At 36.4% G+C, this 21,014-nt stretch overlaps 1 protein-coding gene across 2 annotated transcripts in view; it reads left to right on the top strand.

Moving 5' to 3' along the window:
* Positions 1–21,014, top strand: part of stk10 (serine/threonine kinase 10) — an 80,015-nt gene that overhangs the window by 3,654 nt on the left and 55,347 nt on the right. The window lies entirely within an intron of this gene.

Raw genomic sequence — 21,014 nt, 5'->3', positions numbered from 1 at the left:
CCGCCCTTTGCCTTGATGACAGCTTTGCAGACTCTTGGCATTCTCTCAACTAGCTTCATGAGGTAGTCACCTGGAATGCATTTCAATTAAGAGGTGTGCCTTGTTAATTTGTGGAATTTATTTTCTTAATACGTTTTAGCCAATCAGTTGTGTTGTGACAAGGTAGGGTTGGTGTACAGAAGATAGCCCTATTTGTTAAAAGACCAAGTTAATGTCAAGAACAGCTCAAATAAGCAAAATGAAATGACAGTCCGTCATTACTTTAAGACATGAAGTTCAATCAATATGGAAAATGTCAAAAATGTTTGAAAAAAATAACAATAGCGAGACTGTATAAGGGGGGTAACGGTACAGAGTCAATGTGCGGGGGCACCAGTTGAGGTCATATGTTCATGTAGGTAGAGTTATTAAAGTGACTATGCATGGATAATAACAGAGTAGCAGTGGTGTAAAAGAGGGGTAGCCATTTGATTAGATGTTCAGGAGTCTTATGGCTTGGGGGAAGAAGCTGTTTAGAAGCATCTTGAGGAACGCCACAGGAAAGGAAGACCCAGAGTTACCTCTGCTGCAGAGGAAAAGTTCATTAGAGTTACCAGCCTCAGAAATTGCAGCCCAAATAAATGCTTCACAGAGTTCAAGTAACGGACATTTTCCACATCATCTGTTCAGAGGAGACTGTGTGAATCAGGCCTTCGTGGTTGAATTGCTGCAAAGAAACCACTACTAAAAGACACCAATAATAAGAAGAGACTTGCTTGGGCCAAGAAGCACTACCAATGGGTATTAGACTGGTGGAAATCTGTCCTTTGGTCTGATGAGTCCAAATTTGAGATTTTTGGTTCCAACTGCCGTGTCTTTTGTTAGACGCAGAGAAGCTGAACAAATGTTCTCCACGTGTGGTTCGCACCATGAAGCACGGAGGTGGAGGTGTGGGGGTGCTTTGTTGGTGACAGTCAGTGATTTATTTAGAATTCAAGGCACACTTAACCAGCATGGCTATCACAGCATTCTGCAGCGATACGCCATCCCATCAGGGTTGCGCTTAGTGGGACTATAATTTGTTTTTCAACAGGGCAATGACCCAAAACACACCTCCAGGCTGTGTAAGGGCTATTTGACCAAGAAGGAGAGTGATGGAGTGCTGCATCAGATAACCTGGCCTCCACAATCACCCGACTTCAACCCAATTGAGATTGTTTGGGATGAGTGGGACCGCAGAGTGAAGGAAAAGCAGCCAACAAGTGCTCAGCATATGTGGGAACTTCTTCAAGATGGTTGGAAAAGCTTTGCTGGTGAAGTTGGTTGAGAGAATGCCAAGAGTGTACAAAGCTGTCATCAAGGCAAAGGGTGGCTACTTTGAAGAATCTAAAATATATATATATTTTGATTTTGTATAACACTTTTTTTGGGCTACTAAAATCAAATCAAATTTTATTGGTCACATACACATGGTTAGCAGATGTTAATGCGAGTGTAGCGAAATGCTTGTGCTTCTACTTCCGACAATGCAGTAATAACCAACGAGTAATCTAACCTAACAATTTCACAACTACCTTATACAAGTGTAAAGGAATGAAGAATATGTACATAAAAATACACTACTCAAAAAAATAAAGGGAACACTAAAATAAAACATCCTAGATCTGAATGAATTAAATATTGTTATTGAATACTTTTTTATTTACATAGTTGACTGTGCTGACAACAAAATCACACAAATTATCAATGGAAAGGAAATGTATCAACCCATGGAGGTCTGGATTTGGAGTCCCACTCAAAATTAAAATGGAAAACCACACTACAGGCTGATCCAATTCCTGATTTGATGTAATGCCCTTATTAAAACGAGTCAAAATGAGGCTCAGGTGTGTGTGTGTGGCCACGTGCCTTTTTGACCTCCCTACAACGCCTGGGCATGCTCCTGATGAGGTGGCGGATGGTCTCCTGAAGGATCTCCTCCCAGACCTGGACTAAAGCATCTGCCAACTCCTGGACAGTATGTGGTGCAACGTGGCATTGGTGGATGGAGTGAAAAATGATGTCCCAGATGTGCTCAATTGGATTCAGGTCAGGGGAATGGGCGGGCCAGTCCATGGCATCAATGCCTTCCTCTTGCAGGAACTGCTGACACACTCCAGCCACATGAGGTCTAGCATTGTCTTGCATTAGGAGGAACCCAGGGCCAACTGCACCAGCTTATGGTCTCACAAGGGGTCTGAGGATCTCATCTCGGTACCTAATGGCAGTCAGGCTACCTCTGGCGAGCACATGGAGGGCTGTGCGGCCCCCCAAAGAAATGCCACCCCACACCATGACTAACCCACCGTCAAACCGGTCATGCTGGAGGATGTTGCAGGCAGCAGAACGTTCTCCCCGGGGGTGTCTCCAGACTCTGTCATGTCTGTCACATGTGATCAGTGTGAACCTGCTTTCATCTGTGAAGATTACAGGGCACCAGTGGCAAATTTTCCAATCTTGGTGTCCTGCACGGTGTTTGGCTGTAAGCACAACCCCCACCTGTGGATGTCGGGCCCTCATACCACCCTCATGGAGTCTGGTTCTGACCGTTTGAGCAGACACATGCACATTTGTGGCCTGCTGGAGGTCATTTTGCAGTGCTCCTCCTTGCACAAAGGCGAAGGTAGCGGTCCTGCTGCTGGGTTGTTGCCCTCCTACAGCCTCCTCCACGTCTCCTGATGTACTGGCCTGTCTCCTGGTAGCGCCTCCATGCTCTGGACACTATGCTGACAGACACAGCAAACCTTCTTGCCACAGCTCGCATTGATGTTCCATCCTGGACGAGCTGCACTACCTGAGCCACTTGTGTGGGTTGTAGACTCCGTCTCATGCTACCACTAAAGTGAAAGCACCGCCAGCATTCAAAAGTGACCAAAACATCAGCCAGGAAGCATAGGAACTGAGAAGTGGTCTGTGGTCACCACCTGCAGAACCACTCCTTTATTGGGGGTGTCTTGCTAATTGCCTATAATTTCCACCTGTTGTCTATTCCATTTGCACAACAGCATGTGACATTTATTGTCAGTCAGTGTTGCTTCCTAAGTGGACAGTTTGATTTCACAGAAGTGTGATTGACTTGGAGTTACATTGTGTAGTTTAAGTGTTCCCTTTATTTTTTTTGAGCAGTGTATATGAATGAGTGATGGTACAGAACGGCATAGGTAAGATGCAGTAGATGGTATCGAGTACAGTATATACAAATGAGATGAGTAATGTAGGATATGTAAACAGAAAAGTTGCATTGTTTAAAGTGGCTTGATACATTTTGATCCATTTTTACATGATTAAAGTGGCTGGAGTTGAGTCAGTATGTTGGCAGCAGCCACTCAATGTTAGTGGTGGCTGTTTAAGAGTCTGATGGCTTTGAGATAGAAGCTGTTTTTCAGTCTCCTGGTCCCTGCTTTGATGCACCTGTACTGACCTCTCCTTCTGGATGATAGCGGGGTGAACAGGCAGTGGCTCGGGTGGTTGTTGTCCTTGATGATCTTCATGGCCTTCCTGTGACATCGGGTGGTGTAGGTGTCCTGGAGGGCAGGTAGTTTGCCCCCGGGGATGCGTTGTGCAGACCTCACTACCCTCTGGAGAGTGTTACCGTTGTGGGCGGAGCAGTTGCCATACCTGGCGGTGATACAGCCCGACAGGATGCTCTCGATTGTGCATCTGTAAAAGTTTGTGCTTTTGGTGACAAGCCGAATTTCTTCAGCCTCCTGAGGTTGAAGAGGCGCTGCTGCGCCTTCTTCACCACGCTGTCTGTGTGGACCAATTCAGTTTGTCCGTGATGTGTATGCCGAGGAACTTAAAACTTACTACCCTCTCCACTACTGTACCGTTAATGTGGATAGGGGGGTGCTCCCTCTGCTGATTCCTGAAGTCCATGATCCTCTCCTTTTGTTTTGTTCACGTTAAGTGTGAGGTTATTTTACTGACACCACTGTCTGAGCCGTTGAATTGCAACTCTACTTTGTCGCTATACTGACGCTTAGCTTGTGTGATTGCCTTGCGGAGGGAATAGCTACACTGTTTGTGTAGTCAAATAGTCAAAGTAAAGGAAAAACCCTTGAATGAGTAGTCTAAACTTTTAACTGGTACTGTACATAAATCTCCCCATGTGTAGACTATTGCGGAGACAAGAGCATGTCCCACTTCCTGCTGACCCGTATGTCACAGGATGTTTTTTATCTGTACGGCCCCCGCCAAACCCTTAAGCACAAGTGCTGAAAGGTTCCCTTTACTTTTTAATGGGACGTGTCGCTGCTCAGGCTTCCTGGCTGCTGCTGCTTGGTACTGTAAGTTTTCCTAGTAGCCTTATTTAGCCTAGCATTACCTGAGTAATACACCCCAAATGCCACCTTATTTCCTATATAGTGAACTACTTTTGAACACAAAGTACTAGTGCAATATGTAGGGACTAGGGTGCCGTGGTGGAGATATTACCAGAGCTGGTAATCTGTGGGGCCCAGTTGTGGCCGGTCTGGCTGATAAGTGCTCTCCTGGATGGGTGTGGACAGCACGCTCCTTTGTGACGCTCTCTCACTCACCACGCTCTCCTGTAGAGGCTCGTCCCCCATGACTTCCCAGCCCCCTGTCGGGTATGTCTGTGGCAGGTTGCCTTGGTGACTGTCTGAGTTGGAGTGTGGGCGAGGGAGTAATGTTTTGTGAGAACATCATGAGTTAAACTTGTCATAACTGATTTAGTGGTTTTGAAATACTTTGACGCTAGCCTATATCAGAGGCAAAGCACAATACATGATGTAACCGCACTGCTAAAGTAATCAAATAACACATGCCTTTTGTGCAGTCTATGTTTAACATTTTCATCAAGTTAGGAGACACATTTACAAAGAATAATGTAAATGTTTTTATTAGTTAGGTTTTTTTTAGTCCTGTTTCACTGTTATGTACAAGTGGTAACCTGTACAGGTGTGAAATAGAAATGTGTTTTTTGCATACCCCTCTCCCCCTGAGACACAAAATGTACTGGACTATGTTCTATTCAGTCATACATACAGATGTAGGATCTTAATTTGAACCTGTTTGCGACAGCAGGAAAATAATCCTGCAGTAAAACAAAATGTGAATTATTATTTGGATTATAATAAATTGACATTTTTTGTAGGGGTTGATACAAACTTGATTTTCCCTTAAGAAAAATGTCATTTCAAAGTGGAAATTATAAACTTCAGAAGCCTTTTTAAACCCTGAATACACTACATGTTTTACATTTCCTGCATTGCAGCAACATTCTCCTGCAACAGGGTGATCAAATGAAGATCTTACATCAGTACTGACTCTATGTTCAGAGCCTATCCTAAGAGACGTGCTGCAGCGAGTTCTTCACTGTTCTGAGCTTGAAACATTTCACAATACCTCACAGCAAAACCCCCACATCCTCAGAGAGCAGCACTATTCCTTCTGGGTTTCAGAATTTGACAGCACTTGTCTGCTGTGTCCTACACCCATGTGGAACAACTGTAAATAAAGCTACAGTAAGAATTCAACCATGTATAATCCTCAGCTCATGTAACACAAGATAAGTAGAATGTACCCATTGGAAAGAGAAAAGGCAGGTAGATGGCACAACACTGTCTACTAGGGGTGTGAACGTTTAAACTTGGGATCACTAACAGGTTTCGATCGCCATAAAGGGAAAAAGGAAACGAATAAGGCAACAATGCTTTAATGTTAATAAGAGGAGATATGCATCTTTCAAATTATTTACCACGGATATAAAGCACTCCGCACGTCATTATCGTTGAGAAAGGCAAACGACAGCAAGTCCTGTATGGCAATACTTTTGAGACATTACATGAGAAGGTGGTGAAATGCAAACTTTCCAAGGTGGAATTGAGGTACAGTAATGGTAGTACAGGTGCAATGCTTAACCATATGACGTTACATATACTTAGGCATATGACATTACATATACTTAACCATATGACTTTACACATTACATATACTAAACCATATGACGTTACACATTACATATACTAAACCACATGACGTTACACATTACATATACTTAACCATATGACGTTACATATACTTAACCATATGACGTTACATATACTTAACCATATGACGTTACACATTACATACACTAAACCATATGACGTTACACATTACATACTTAACCATATGATGTTACATATACTTAACCATATGACGTTACATATACTTAGGCATATGACATTACATATTACATATACTAAACCATATGACATTACATATACTAAACCATATGACATTACACATTACATATACTAAACCATATGACGTTACACATACCATATGACGTTACACATTACATATACTAAACCTTATGACGTTACACATTACATATACTAAACCATATGACGTTACACATTACATATACTAAACCATATGACGTTACACATTACATATACTAAACCATATGACGTTACACATTACATATACTAAACCATATGACGTTACACATTACATATACTAAACCATATGACGTTACACATTACATATACTAAACCATATGACGTTACACATTACATATACTAAACCATATGACGTTACACATTACATATACTAAACCATATGACGTTACACATTACATATACTAAACCATATGACGTTACACATTACATATACTAAACCATATGACGTTACACATTACATATACTAAACCATATGACGTTACACATTACATATACTAAACCATATGACGTTACACATTACATATACTAAACCACATGACGTTACACATTACATATACTAAACCACATGACGTTACACATTACATATACTTAACCATATGACGTTACATATACTTAGGCATATGACATTACATATTACATATACTAAACCATATGACGTTACAGATTACATATACTAAACCATATGACGTTACACATTACATATACTTAACCATATGACGTTACATATACTTAACCATATGACGTTACATATACTTAGGCATATGACATTACATATTACATATACTAAACCATATGACATTACATATACTAAACCATATGACATTACACATTACATATACTAAACCATATGACGTTACACATTACATATACTAAACCATATGACGTTACACATTACATATACTAAACCTTATGACGGTACACATTACATATACTAAACCATATGACGGTACACATTACATATACTAAACCATATGACGTTACACATTACATATACTAAACCATATGACGTTACACATTACATATACTAAACCATATGACGTTACACATTACATATACTAAACCATATGACGGTACACATTACATATACTAAACCATATGACGTTACACATTACATATACTAAACCATATGACGTTACACATTACATATACTAAACCATATGATGTTACACATTACATATACTAAACCATATGACGTTACACATACATATACTAAACCATATGACGTTACACATTACATATACTAAACCATATGACGTTACACATTACATATACTAAACCATATGACGTTACATATACTTAGGCATATGACATTACATATACTTAACCATATGACTTTACACATTACATATACTAAACCATATGACGTTACACATTACATATACTAAACCATATGACGTTACACATTACATATACTTAACCATATGACGTTACACATTACATATACTAAACCATATGACGTTACACATTACATATACTAAACCATATGACGTTACACATACTAAACCATATGACGTTACATATACATATACTTAACCATATGACGTTACATATACTTAACCATATGACGTTACATATACTTAACCATATGATTTTACATATACTTAACCATATGACGTTACATATACTTAACCATATGACGTTACATATACATATACTTAACCATATGACGTTACATATACTTAACCATATGACGTTACATATACATATACTTAACCATATGACGTTACATATACTTAACCATATGACGTTACATATACATATACTTAACCATATGACGTTACATATACTTAACCATATGACGTTACATATACTTAACCATATGACGTTACATATACTTAACCATATGACGTTACATATACATGTACTTAACCATATGATTTTACATATACTTAACCATATGATTTTACATATACTTAACCATATGACGTTACATATACTTAACCATATGACGTTACATATACTTAACCATATGATTTTACATATACTTAACCATATGATTTTACATATACTTAACCATATGACGTTACATATAGGCATATGATATTACATATACTAAACCATATGACATTACATATACTTAACCATATGACGTTACACATTACATATACTTAACCATATGACGTTACACATTACATATACTTAACCATATGACGTTACACATTACATATACTAAACCATATGACGTTACACATACCATATGACGTTACACATTACATATACTAAACCTTATGACGGTACACATTACATATACTAAACCATATGACGGTACACATTACATATACTAAACCATATGACGTTACACATTACATATACTAAACCATATGACGTTACACATTACATATACTAAACCATATGACGTTACACATTACATATACTAAACCATATGACGTTACACATTACATATACTAAACCATATGACGTTACACATTACATATACTAAACCATATGACGTTACACATTACATATACTAAACCATATGACGTTACACATTACATATACTAAACCATATGACGTTACACATTACATATACTAAACCATATGACGTTACACATTACATATACTAAACCATATGACGTTACACATTACATATACTTAACCATATGACTTTACACATTACATATACTAAACCATATGACGTTACACATTACATATACTAAACCACATGACGTTACACATTACATATACTTAACCATATGACGTTACATATACTTAACCATATGACGTTACATATACTTAGGCATATGACATTACATATTACATATACTAAACCATATGACATTACATATACTTAACCATATGACGTTACACATTACATATACTAAACCATATGACGTTACACATTACATATACTTAACCATATGACGTTACATATACTTAACCATATGACGTTACATATACTTAACCATATGACGTTACATATACTTAACCATATGACGTTACATATACTTAACCATATGACGTTACATATACTTAACCATATGACGTTACATATACTTAACCATATGACGTTACATATGCTTAACCATATGCCGTTACATATGCTTAACCATATGACGTTACATATTACATATACTAAACCATATGACGTTACACATTACATATACTAAACCATATGACGTTACACATTACATATACTAAACCATATGACGTTACACATACCATATGACGTTACACATTACATATACTAAACCTTATGACGGTACACATTACATATACTAAACCATATGACGTTACACATTACATATACTAAACCATATGACGTTACACATTACATATACTAAACCATATGACGTTACACATTACATATACTAAACCATATGACGTTACACATTACATATACTAAACCATATGACGTTACACATTACATATACTAAACCATATGACGTTACACATTACATATACTAAACCATATGACGTTACACATTACATATACTAAACCATATGACGTTACACATTACATATACTAAACCATATGACGTTACACATTACATATACTAAACCATATGACGTTACACATTACATATACTAAACCATATGACGTTACACATTACATATACTAAACCATATGACGTTACACATTACATATACTAAACCATATGACGTTACACATTACATATACTAAACCACATGACGTTACACATTACATATACTTAACCATATGACGTTACATATACTTAACCATATGACGTTACATATACTTAGGCATATGACATTACATATTACATATACTAAACCATATGACATTACATATACTTAACCATATGACGTTACAGATTACATATACTAAACCATATGACGTTACACATTACATATACTTAACCATATGACGTTACATATACTTAGGCATATGACATTACATATTACATATACTAAACCATATGACATTACATATACTAAACCATATGACATTACACATTACATATACTTAACCATATGACGTTACATATACTTAGGCATATGACATTACATATTACATATACTAAACCATATGACATTACATATACTAAACCATATGACATTACACATTACATATACTAAACCATATGACGTTACACATTACATATACTAAACCATATGACGTTACACATTACATATACTAAACCATATGACGTTACATATACTAAACCATATGACGTTACATATACTAAACCATATGACATTACATATACTAAACCATATGACGTTACACATTACATATACTAAACCATATGACGTTACACATTACATATACTAAACCATATGACGTTACACATTACATATACTAAACCATATGACGTTACACATTACATATACTAAACCATATGACGTTACACATTACATATACTAAACCATATGACGTTACACATTACATATACTAAACCATATGACGTTACATATACTTAGGCATATGATATTACATATACTAAACCATATGACATTACATATACTTAACCATATGACGTTACACATTACATATACTAAACCATATGACGTTACACATTACATATACTAAACCATATGACGTTACACATTACATATACTAAACCATATGACGTTACACATTACATATACTAAACCATATGACGTTACACATTACATATACTAAACCATATGACGTTACACATTACATATACTAAACCATATGACGTTACACATTACATATACTAAACCATATGACGTTACACATTACATATACTAAACCATATGACGTTACATATACATATACTTAACCATATGACGTTATATATACTTAACCATATGACGTTACATATACATATACTTAACCATATGATTTTACATATACTTAACCATATGACGTTACATATACTTAACCATATGACGTTACATATACATATACTTAACCATATGACGTTACATATACATATACTTAACCATATGATGTTACATATACTTAACCATATGACGTTACATATACATATACTTAACCATATGATTTTACATATACTTAACCATATGACGTTACATATACTTAACCATATGACGTTACATATACTTAACCATATGACGTTACATATACTTAACCATATGACGTTACATATACTTAACCATATGACGTTACATATACTTAACCATATGACGTTACATATACTTAACCATATGACGTTACATATACTTAACCATATGACGTTACATATACTTAACCATATGACGTTACATATACTTAACCATATGATTTTACATATACTTAACCATATGATTTTACATATACTTAACCATATGACGTTACATATAGGCATATGATATTACATATACTAAACCATATGACATTACATATACTTAACCATATGACGTTACACATTACATATACTTAACCATATGACGTTACACATTACATATACTTAACCATATGACGTTACACATACTTAACCATATGACGTTACACATTACATATACTTAACCATATGACGTTACACATTACATATACTTAACCATATGACGTTACACATACTTAACCATATGACGTTACATATACTTAACCATATGACGTTACATATACTTAACCATATGACGTTACATATACTTAACCATATGACGTTACATATACTTAACCATATGACGTTACATATACTTAACCATATGACGTTACATATACTTAACCATATGACGTTACATATACTTAACCATATGACGTTACATATACTTAACCATATGACGTTACATATACTTAACCATATGACGTTACATATACTTAACCATATGACGTTACATATACTTAACCATATGACGTTACATATACTTAACCATATGACGTTACATATACTTAACCATATGACGTTACATATACTTAACCATATGACGTTACATATACTTAACCATATGACGTTACATATACTTAACCATATGACGTTACATATACATATACTAAACCATATGATGTTACATATACATATACTAAACCATATGATGTTACATATACATATACTAAACCATATGACGTTACATATACTTAACCATATGACGTTACATATACTTAACCATATGACGTTACATATACTTAACCATATGACGTTACATATACTTAACCATATGACGTTACATATACATATACTTAACCATATGACGTTACATATACTTAACCATATGACGTTACATATACTTAACCATATGACGTTACATATACTTAACCATATGACGTTACATATACTTAACCATATGACGTTACATATACTTAACCATATGACGTTACATATACTTAACCATATGACGTTACATATACATATACTTAACCATATGATTTTACATATACTTAACCATATGATTTTACATATACTTAACCATATGACGTTACATATACTTAACCATATGACGTTACATATACTTAACCATATGACGTTACATATACTTAACCATATGACGTTACATATACTTAACCATATGACGTTACATATACTTAACCATATGACGTTACATATACTTAACCATATGACGTTACATATACTTAACCATATGACGTTACATATACATATACTTAACCATATGATTTTACATATACTTAACCATATGACGTTACATATTGCATATACTAAACCATGTGACGTTACACATTACATATACTAAACCATGTGACGTTACACATTACATATACTAAACCATGTGACGTTACGCATTACATATACTAAACCATATAACGTTACACATTACATATACTAAACCATATGACGTTACACATTACATATACTAAACCATAAACGTTACATATACATATACTTAACCATATGACGTTACATATACATATACTTAACCATATGACGTTACATATACTTAACCATATGACGTTACATATACATATACTTAACCATATGACGTTACATATACATATACTTAACCATATGATTTTACATATACTTAACCATATGACGTTACATGTACTTAACCATATGACGTTACATATACATATACTTAACCATATGACGTTACATATACTTAACCATATGACGTTACATATACATGTACTTAACCATATGACTTTACATATACTTAACCATATGACGTTACATATACTTAACCATATGACGTTACATATACTTAACCATATGACGTTACATATACTTAACCATATGACGTTACATATACTTAACCATATGACGTTACATATGCTTAACCATATGACGTTACATATGCTTAACCATATGACGTTACATATGCTTAACCATATGACGTTACATATGCTTAACCATATGACGTTACATATGCTTAACCATATGACGTTACATATACTTAACCATATGACGTTACATATACTTAACCATATGACGTTACATATACTTAACCATATGACGTTACATATACTTAACCATATGACGTTACATATACTTAACCATATGACGTTACATATGCTTAACCATATGACGTTACATATTACATATACTAAACCATATGACGTTACACATTACATATACTAAACCATATGACGTTACACATTACATATACTAAACCATATGACGTTACACATTACATATACTAAACCATATGACGTTACACATTACATATACTAAACCATATGACATTACATATACTAAACCATATGACGTTACACATTACATATACTAAACCATATGACGTTACACATTACATATACTAAACCATATGACGTTACACATTACATATACTAAACCATATGACGTTACACATACTAAACCATATGACGTTACATATACATATACTAAACCATATGACGTTACATATACTTAACCATATGACGTTACATATACATATACTTAACCATATGATTTTACATATACTTAACCATATGATTTTACATATACTTAACCATATGACGTTACATATACTTAACCATATGACGTTACATGTACATATACTTAACCATATGATTTTACATATACTTAACCATATGACGTTACATATACTTAACCATATGACGTTACATATACATATACTTAACCATATGACGTTACATATACTTAACCATATGACGTTACATATACTTAACCATATGACGTTACATATACATATACTTAACCATATGACGTTACATATACATATACTTAACCATATGACGTTACATATACATGTACTTAACCATATGATTTTACATATACTTAACCATATGACGTTACATATACTTAACCATATGACGTTACATATACTTAACCATATGACGTTACATATACTTAACCATATGACGTTACATATACTTAACCATATGACGTTACATATACTTAACCATATGACGTTACATATGCTTAACCATATGACGTTACATATACTTAACCATATGACGTTACATATACTTAACCATATGACGTTACATATACTTAACCATATGACGTTACATATACTTAACCATATGACGTTACATATACTTAACCATATGACGTTACATATACTTAACCATATGACGTTACATATACTTAACCATATGACGTTACATATACTTAACCATATGACGTTACATATACTTAACCATATGACGTTACATATACTTAACCATATGACGTTACATATACTTAACCATATGACGTTACATATACTTAACCATATGACGTTACATATACTTAACCATATGACGTTACATATACTTAACCATATGACGTTACATATACTTAACCATATGACGTTACATATACTTAACCATATGACGTTACATATACTTAACCATATGACGTTACATATACTTAACCATATGACGTTACATATACTTAACCATATGACGTTACATATACATATACTAAAACCATATGACGTTACATATACATATACTAAACCATATGACGTTACATATACATATACTAAACCATATGACGTTACATATATATATACTAAACCATATGACGTTACATATATATATACTAAACCATATGACGTTACATATACTTAACCATATGACGTTACATATACTTAACCATATGACGTTACATATACTTAACCATATGACGTTACATATACTAAACCATATGACGTTACACATTACATATACTTAACCATATGACGTTACACATTACATATACTTAACCATATGACGTTACATATACTAAACCATATGACGTTACACATTACATATACTTAACCATATGACGTTACACATTACATATACTTAACCATATGACTTTACATATACTTAACCATATGACTTTACATATACTTAACCATATGACGTTACATATACTTAACCATATGACGTTACATATACTTAACCATATGACGTTACATATACTTAACCATATGACGTTACATATACTTAACCATATGACGTTACATATACATATACTTAACCATATGACGTTACATATACTTAACCATATGACGTTACATATACATGTACTTAACCATATGATTTTACATATACTTAACCATATGATGTTACATATACTTAACCATATGACGTTACATATACTTAACCATATGACGTTACATATACTTAACCATATGACGTTACATATGCTTAACCATATGACGTTACATATGCTTAACCATATGACGTTACATATGCTTAACCATATGACGTTACATATACATATGCTTAACCATATGACGTTACATATACTTAACCATATGACGTTACATATACTTAACCATATGACGTTACATATACATATACTTAACCATATGATTTTACATATACTTAACCATATGACGTTACATATACTTAACCATATGACGTTACATATACTTAACCATATGACGTTACATATACTTAACCATATGACGTTACATATACTTAACCATATGACGTTACATATACTTAACCATATGACGTTACATATACTTAACCATATGACGTTACATATACTTAACCATATGACGTTACATGTACTTAACCATATGACGTTACATATACATATACTTAACCATATGACGTTACATATACTTAACCATATGACGTTACATATGCTTAACCATATGACGTTACATATGCTTAACCATATGACGTTACATATGCTTAACCATATGACGTTACATATGCTTAACCATATGACGTTACATATGCTTAACCATATGACGTTACATATGCTTAACCATATGACGTTACATATGCTTAACCATATGACGTTACATATGCTTAACCATATGACGTTACATATGCTTAACCATATGACGTTACATATACTTAACCATATGACGTTACATATACTTAACCATATGACGTTACATATGCTTAACCATATGACGTTACATATGCTTAACCATATGACGTTACATATACTTAACCATATGACGTTACATATACTTAAACATATGGCGTTACATATACTTAACCATATGACGTTACATATACTTAACCATATGACGTTACATATACTTAACCATATGACGTTACACATTATATATACTAAACCATATGACGTTACACATTATATATACTAAACCATATGACGTTACACATTACATATACTAAACCATATGACGTTACACATTACATATACTTAACCATATGACGTTACACATTACATATACTTAACCATATGACGTTACACATTACATATACTTAACCATATGACGTTACACATTACATATACTTAACCATATGACGTTACACATTACATATACTTAACCATATGACGTTACACATTACATATACTTAACCATATGACGTTACACATTACATATACTTAACCGTATGACGTTACACATTACATATACTTAACCGTATGACGTTACACATTACATATACTTAACCATATGACGTTACATATACTTAACCATATGACGTTACATATGCTTAACCATATGACGCTACATATGCTTAACCATATGACGTTACATATGCTTAACCATATGACGTTACATATACTTAACCATATGGCGTTACATATACTTAACCATATGGCGTTACATATACTTAACCATATGACGTTACATATACTTAACCATATGACGTTACACATTATATATACTAAACCATATGACGTTACACATTATATATACTAAACCATATGACGTTACACATTATATATACTAAACCATATGACGTTACACATTACATATACTAAACCATATGACGTTACACATTACATATACTTAACCATATGACGTTACACATTACATATACTTAACCATATGACGTTACACATTACATATACTTAACCATATGACGTTACACATTACATATACTTAACCATATGACGTTACACATTACATATACTTAACCATATGACGTTACACATTACATATACTTAACCATATGACGTTACATATACTTAACCATATGACGTTACATATACTTAACCATATGACGTTACATATACTTAACCATATGACGTTACATATACTTAACCATATGACGTTACATATACTTAACCATATGACGTTACATATACTTAACCATATGACGTTACATATACTTAACCATATGACGTTACATATACTTAACCATATGACGTTACATATACTTAACCATATGACGTTACATATACTTAACCATATGACGTTACATATACTTAACCATATGACGTTACATATACTTAACCATATGACGTTACATATACTTAACCATATGACGTTACATATACTTAACCATATGACGTTACATATACTTAACCATATGACGTTACATATACTTAACCATATGCCGTTACATATACTTAGCCATATGATGTTACATATACTTAACCATATGACTTTACACATTACATATACTTAACCATATGACGTTACACATTACATATACTTAACCATATGACGTTACACATTACATATACTTAACCATATGACGTTACACATTACATATACTAAACCATTGTAACGGCGTTCGTCTGTTGAAAGTCTGACAAAAATGTGGCGTGGTGGTTACTCATGTTCTTTAATGAAAATAATACGATACATGAAATAACAATAATATACAAAAACAACAAACGAAATGCGAAAACCTATACAGCCTATCTTGTGACAACAAACACAGAGACAGGAACAATCACCCACAAAATACACAGTGAAACCCAGGCTACCTAAATACGGTTCCCAATCAGAGTCAACGAGAATCACCTGACTCTGATTGAGAACCGCCTCAAGCAGCCAAGCCTATGCTACACCCCTACTCAGCCGCAATCCCAATACCTACTAAACCCCAATACAAAATAAACCCATGTCACACCCTGGCCTGACCAAATAAATAACGATAACACAAAATACTGAGACCAAGGCGTGACAGAACCCCCCCCTCCCAAGGTGCGGACTCCTGGTCGCACACCTAAACCCATAGGGAGGGTCCGGGTGGGCGTCTGTCCACGGTGGCGGCTCCGGCTCGGGACGTGGACCCCACTCCAACCAAGTCTTAGTCCCCCTGTAACGCGTCCTTTGATTGGCGACCCTCGCCGCCGACCTTGGCCTAATAACCCTCACCAAGGACCCCACTGGACTGAGGGGCAGCCCGGGACTGAGGGGCAGCCCGGGACTGAGGGGCAGCCCGGGACTGAGGGGCAGCCCGGGACTGAGGGGCAGCCCGGGTCTGAGGGGCAGCCCGGGTCTGAGGGGCAGCCCGGGTCTGAGGGGCAGCCCGGGACTGAGAGGAAGCTCAGGCAGGTAGTTGGCTCTGGCAGATCCTGGTTGGCTGGCGGATCTGGAGGAGTCTGGTTGACTGGCAGATCTGGAGGAGTCTGGTTGACTTGCAGATCTGGAGGAGTCTGGTTGACTGGCAGAGTCTGGAGGAGTCTGGTTGACTGGCAGAGTCTGGAGGAGTCTGGTTGACTGGCAGAGTCTGGAGGAGTCTGGTTGACTGGCAGAGTCTGGAGGAGTCTGGTTGACTGGCAGAGTCTGGAGGAGTCTGGTTGACTGGCAGAGTCTGGAGGAGTCTGGTTGACTGGCAGAGTCTGGAGGAGTCTGGTTGACTGGCAGAGTCTGGAGGAGTCTGGTTGACTGGCAGAGTCTGGAGGAGTCTGGTTGACTGGCAGAGTCTGGAGGAGTCTGGTTGACTGGCAGAGTCTGGAGGAGTCTGGTTGACTGGCAGAGTCTGGTTTACATTTACATTTAAGTCATTTAGCAGATTGACTGGAAGAGTCTGGTTGACTGGCAGATCTGGAAGAATCTGGTTGACTGGCGGATCTAGCTGCTCTGGCTGCTCCATGTAGACTGGCAGCTCTGGCTGCTCCATGTAGACTGGCAGCTCTGGCTGCTCCATGTAGACTGGCAGCTCTGGCTGCTCCATGCAGACTGGCAGCTCTGGCTGCTCCATGCAGACTGGCAGCTCTGGCTGCTCCATGCAGACTGGCAGCTCCATGCAGACTGGCAGCTCTGGCTGCTCCATGCAGACTGGCAGCTCTGGCTGCTCCATGCAGGCAGGAGACTCCAGCAGCGCAGGAGAGGAGGAAAGCTCTGGCTGCGCTAAACAGGCGGGAGGCTCCGACATTCCTAGAGAGAAGGAAGGCTCTGGCTGTGCTGAACAGTCGAGGCGCACTGAAGGCCTGGTGCGTGGTGCTGGAACTGGTGGTACTGGATCGAGGACACGCACAGGAAGCCTGGTGCGGGGAGCTGCCCCCGGAGGACTGGTGTGTGGAGGTGGCTCTGGATAGACCGTACCGTGCAGGCGCACTGGAGCTCTTGAGCACCAAGCCTGCCCAACCTTACCTGGCTCGATGCCCACTCTAGCCCGGCCAATACGAAGAGCTGGTATGTACCGCACCGGGCTATGCACCCGCACTGGAGACACCGTGCGCTCCATAGCATAACACGGTGCCTGCCCGGTCTCTCTAGCCCCCCGGTAAGCACAGGGAGTTTGCACAGGTCTCCAACCTGGCATAGCCATACTCACTGTGAGTCCCCCCCAATACATTTTTGGGGCTGACTTTCGGGCTTCCTTGCCAACCGCGTTCCCTCGTATCGTCGGCTCCTCTCTCTGGCTGCCTCTGCTCTCCTAAGTGCCTCCACCTGTTCCCATGGGAGGCGATCTCTTCCAGCCAGTATCTCCTCCCAAGTGTAACAACCTTTGCCATCCAAAACATCTTCCCATGTCCATTCCTCCTTTCGCTGCTCCTGCTGTCGCTGCCTGTTACCACGCTGCTTGGTGTGGTGGGTGATTCTGTAACGGCGTTCGTCTGTTGAGAGTCGGACAAAAATGCGGCGTGGTGGTTACGCATATACAAAAACAACAAACGAAACACGAAAGGCTGTATAGGTTATCTTGTGACAACAAACACAGAGACAGGAACAATCACCCACAAAATACACAGTGAAACCCAGGCTACCTAAATATGGTTCCCAATCAGAGACAACGAGAATCACCTGACTCTGATTGAGAACCGCCTCAGGCAGCCAAGCCTATGCTACACCCCTACTCAGCCGTAATCCCAATACCTACTGAACCCCAATACAAAAACACACCAGAAAATAAACCCATGTCACACCCTGGCCTGACCAAATAAATAACGAAAACGCAAAATACTAAGACCAAGGCGTGACAACCATATGATGTTAAATATACTTAACCATATGACATTACACATTACATATACTTAACCATATGACATTACACATTACATATACTTAACCATATGACATTACATATACTTAACCATATGACGTTACATATACTTAACCATATGACATTACACATTACATATACTTAACCATATGACGTTACATATACTTAACCATATGACATTACACATTACATATACTTAACCATATGACATTACACATTACATATACTTAACCATATGACATTACATATGCTTAACCATATGACGTTACATATACTTAACCATATGCCGTTACATATTCTTAACCATATGCCGTTACATATACTTAACCATATGACGTTACATATACTTAACCATATGACGTTACATATACTTAACCATATGACGTTACATATACTTAACCATATGACGTTACATATACTTAACCATATGACGT

This window comes from Oncorhynchus keta, chromosome 11 (assembly GCF_023373465.1).
Source record: "Oncorhynchus keta strain PuntledgeMale-10-30-2019 chromosome 11, Oket_V2, whole genome shotgun sequence".
Lineage (NCBI taxonomy): Eukaryota > Metazoa > Chordata > Actinopteri > Salmoniformes > Salmonidae > Oncorhynchus > Oncorhynchus keta.
The sequence above is the reverse complement of the archived record's forward strand: the minus strand, read 5'-3'. Positions and strand labels throughout refer to the sequence as shown.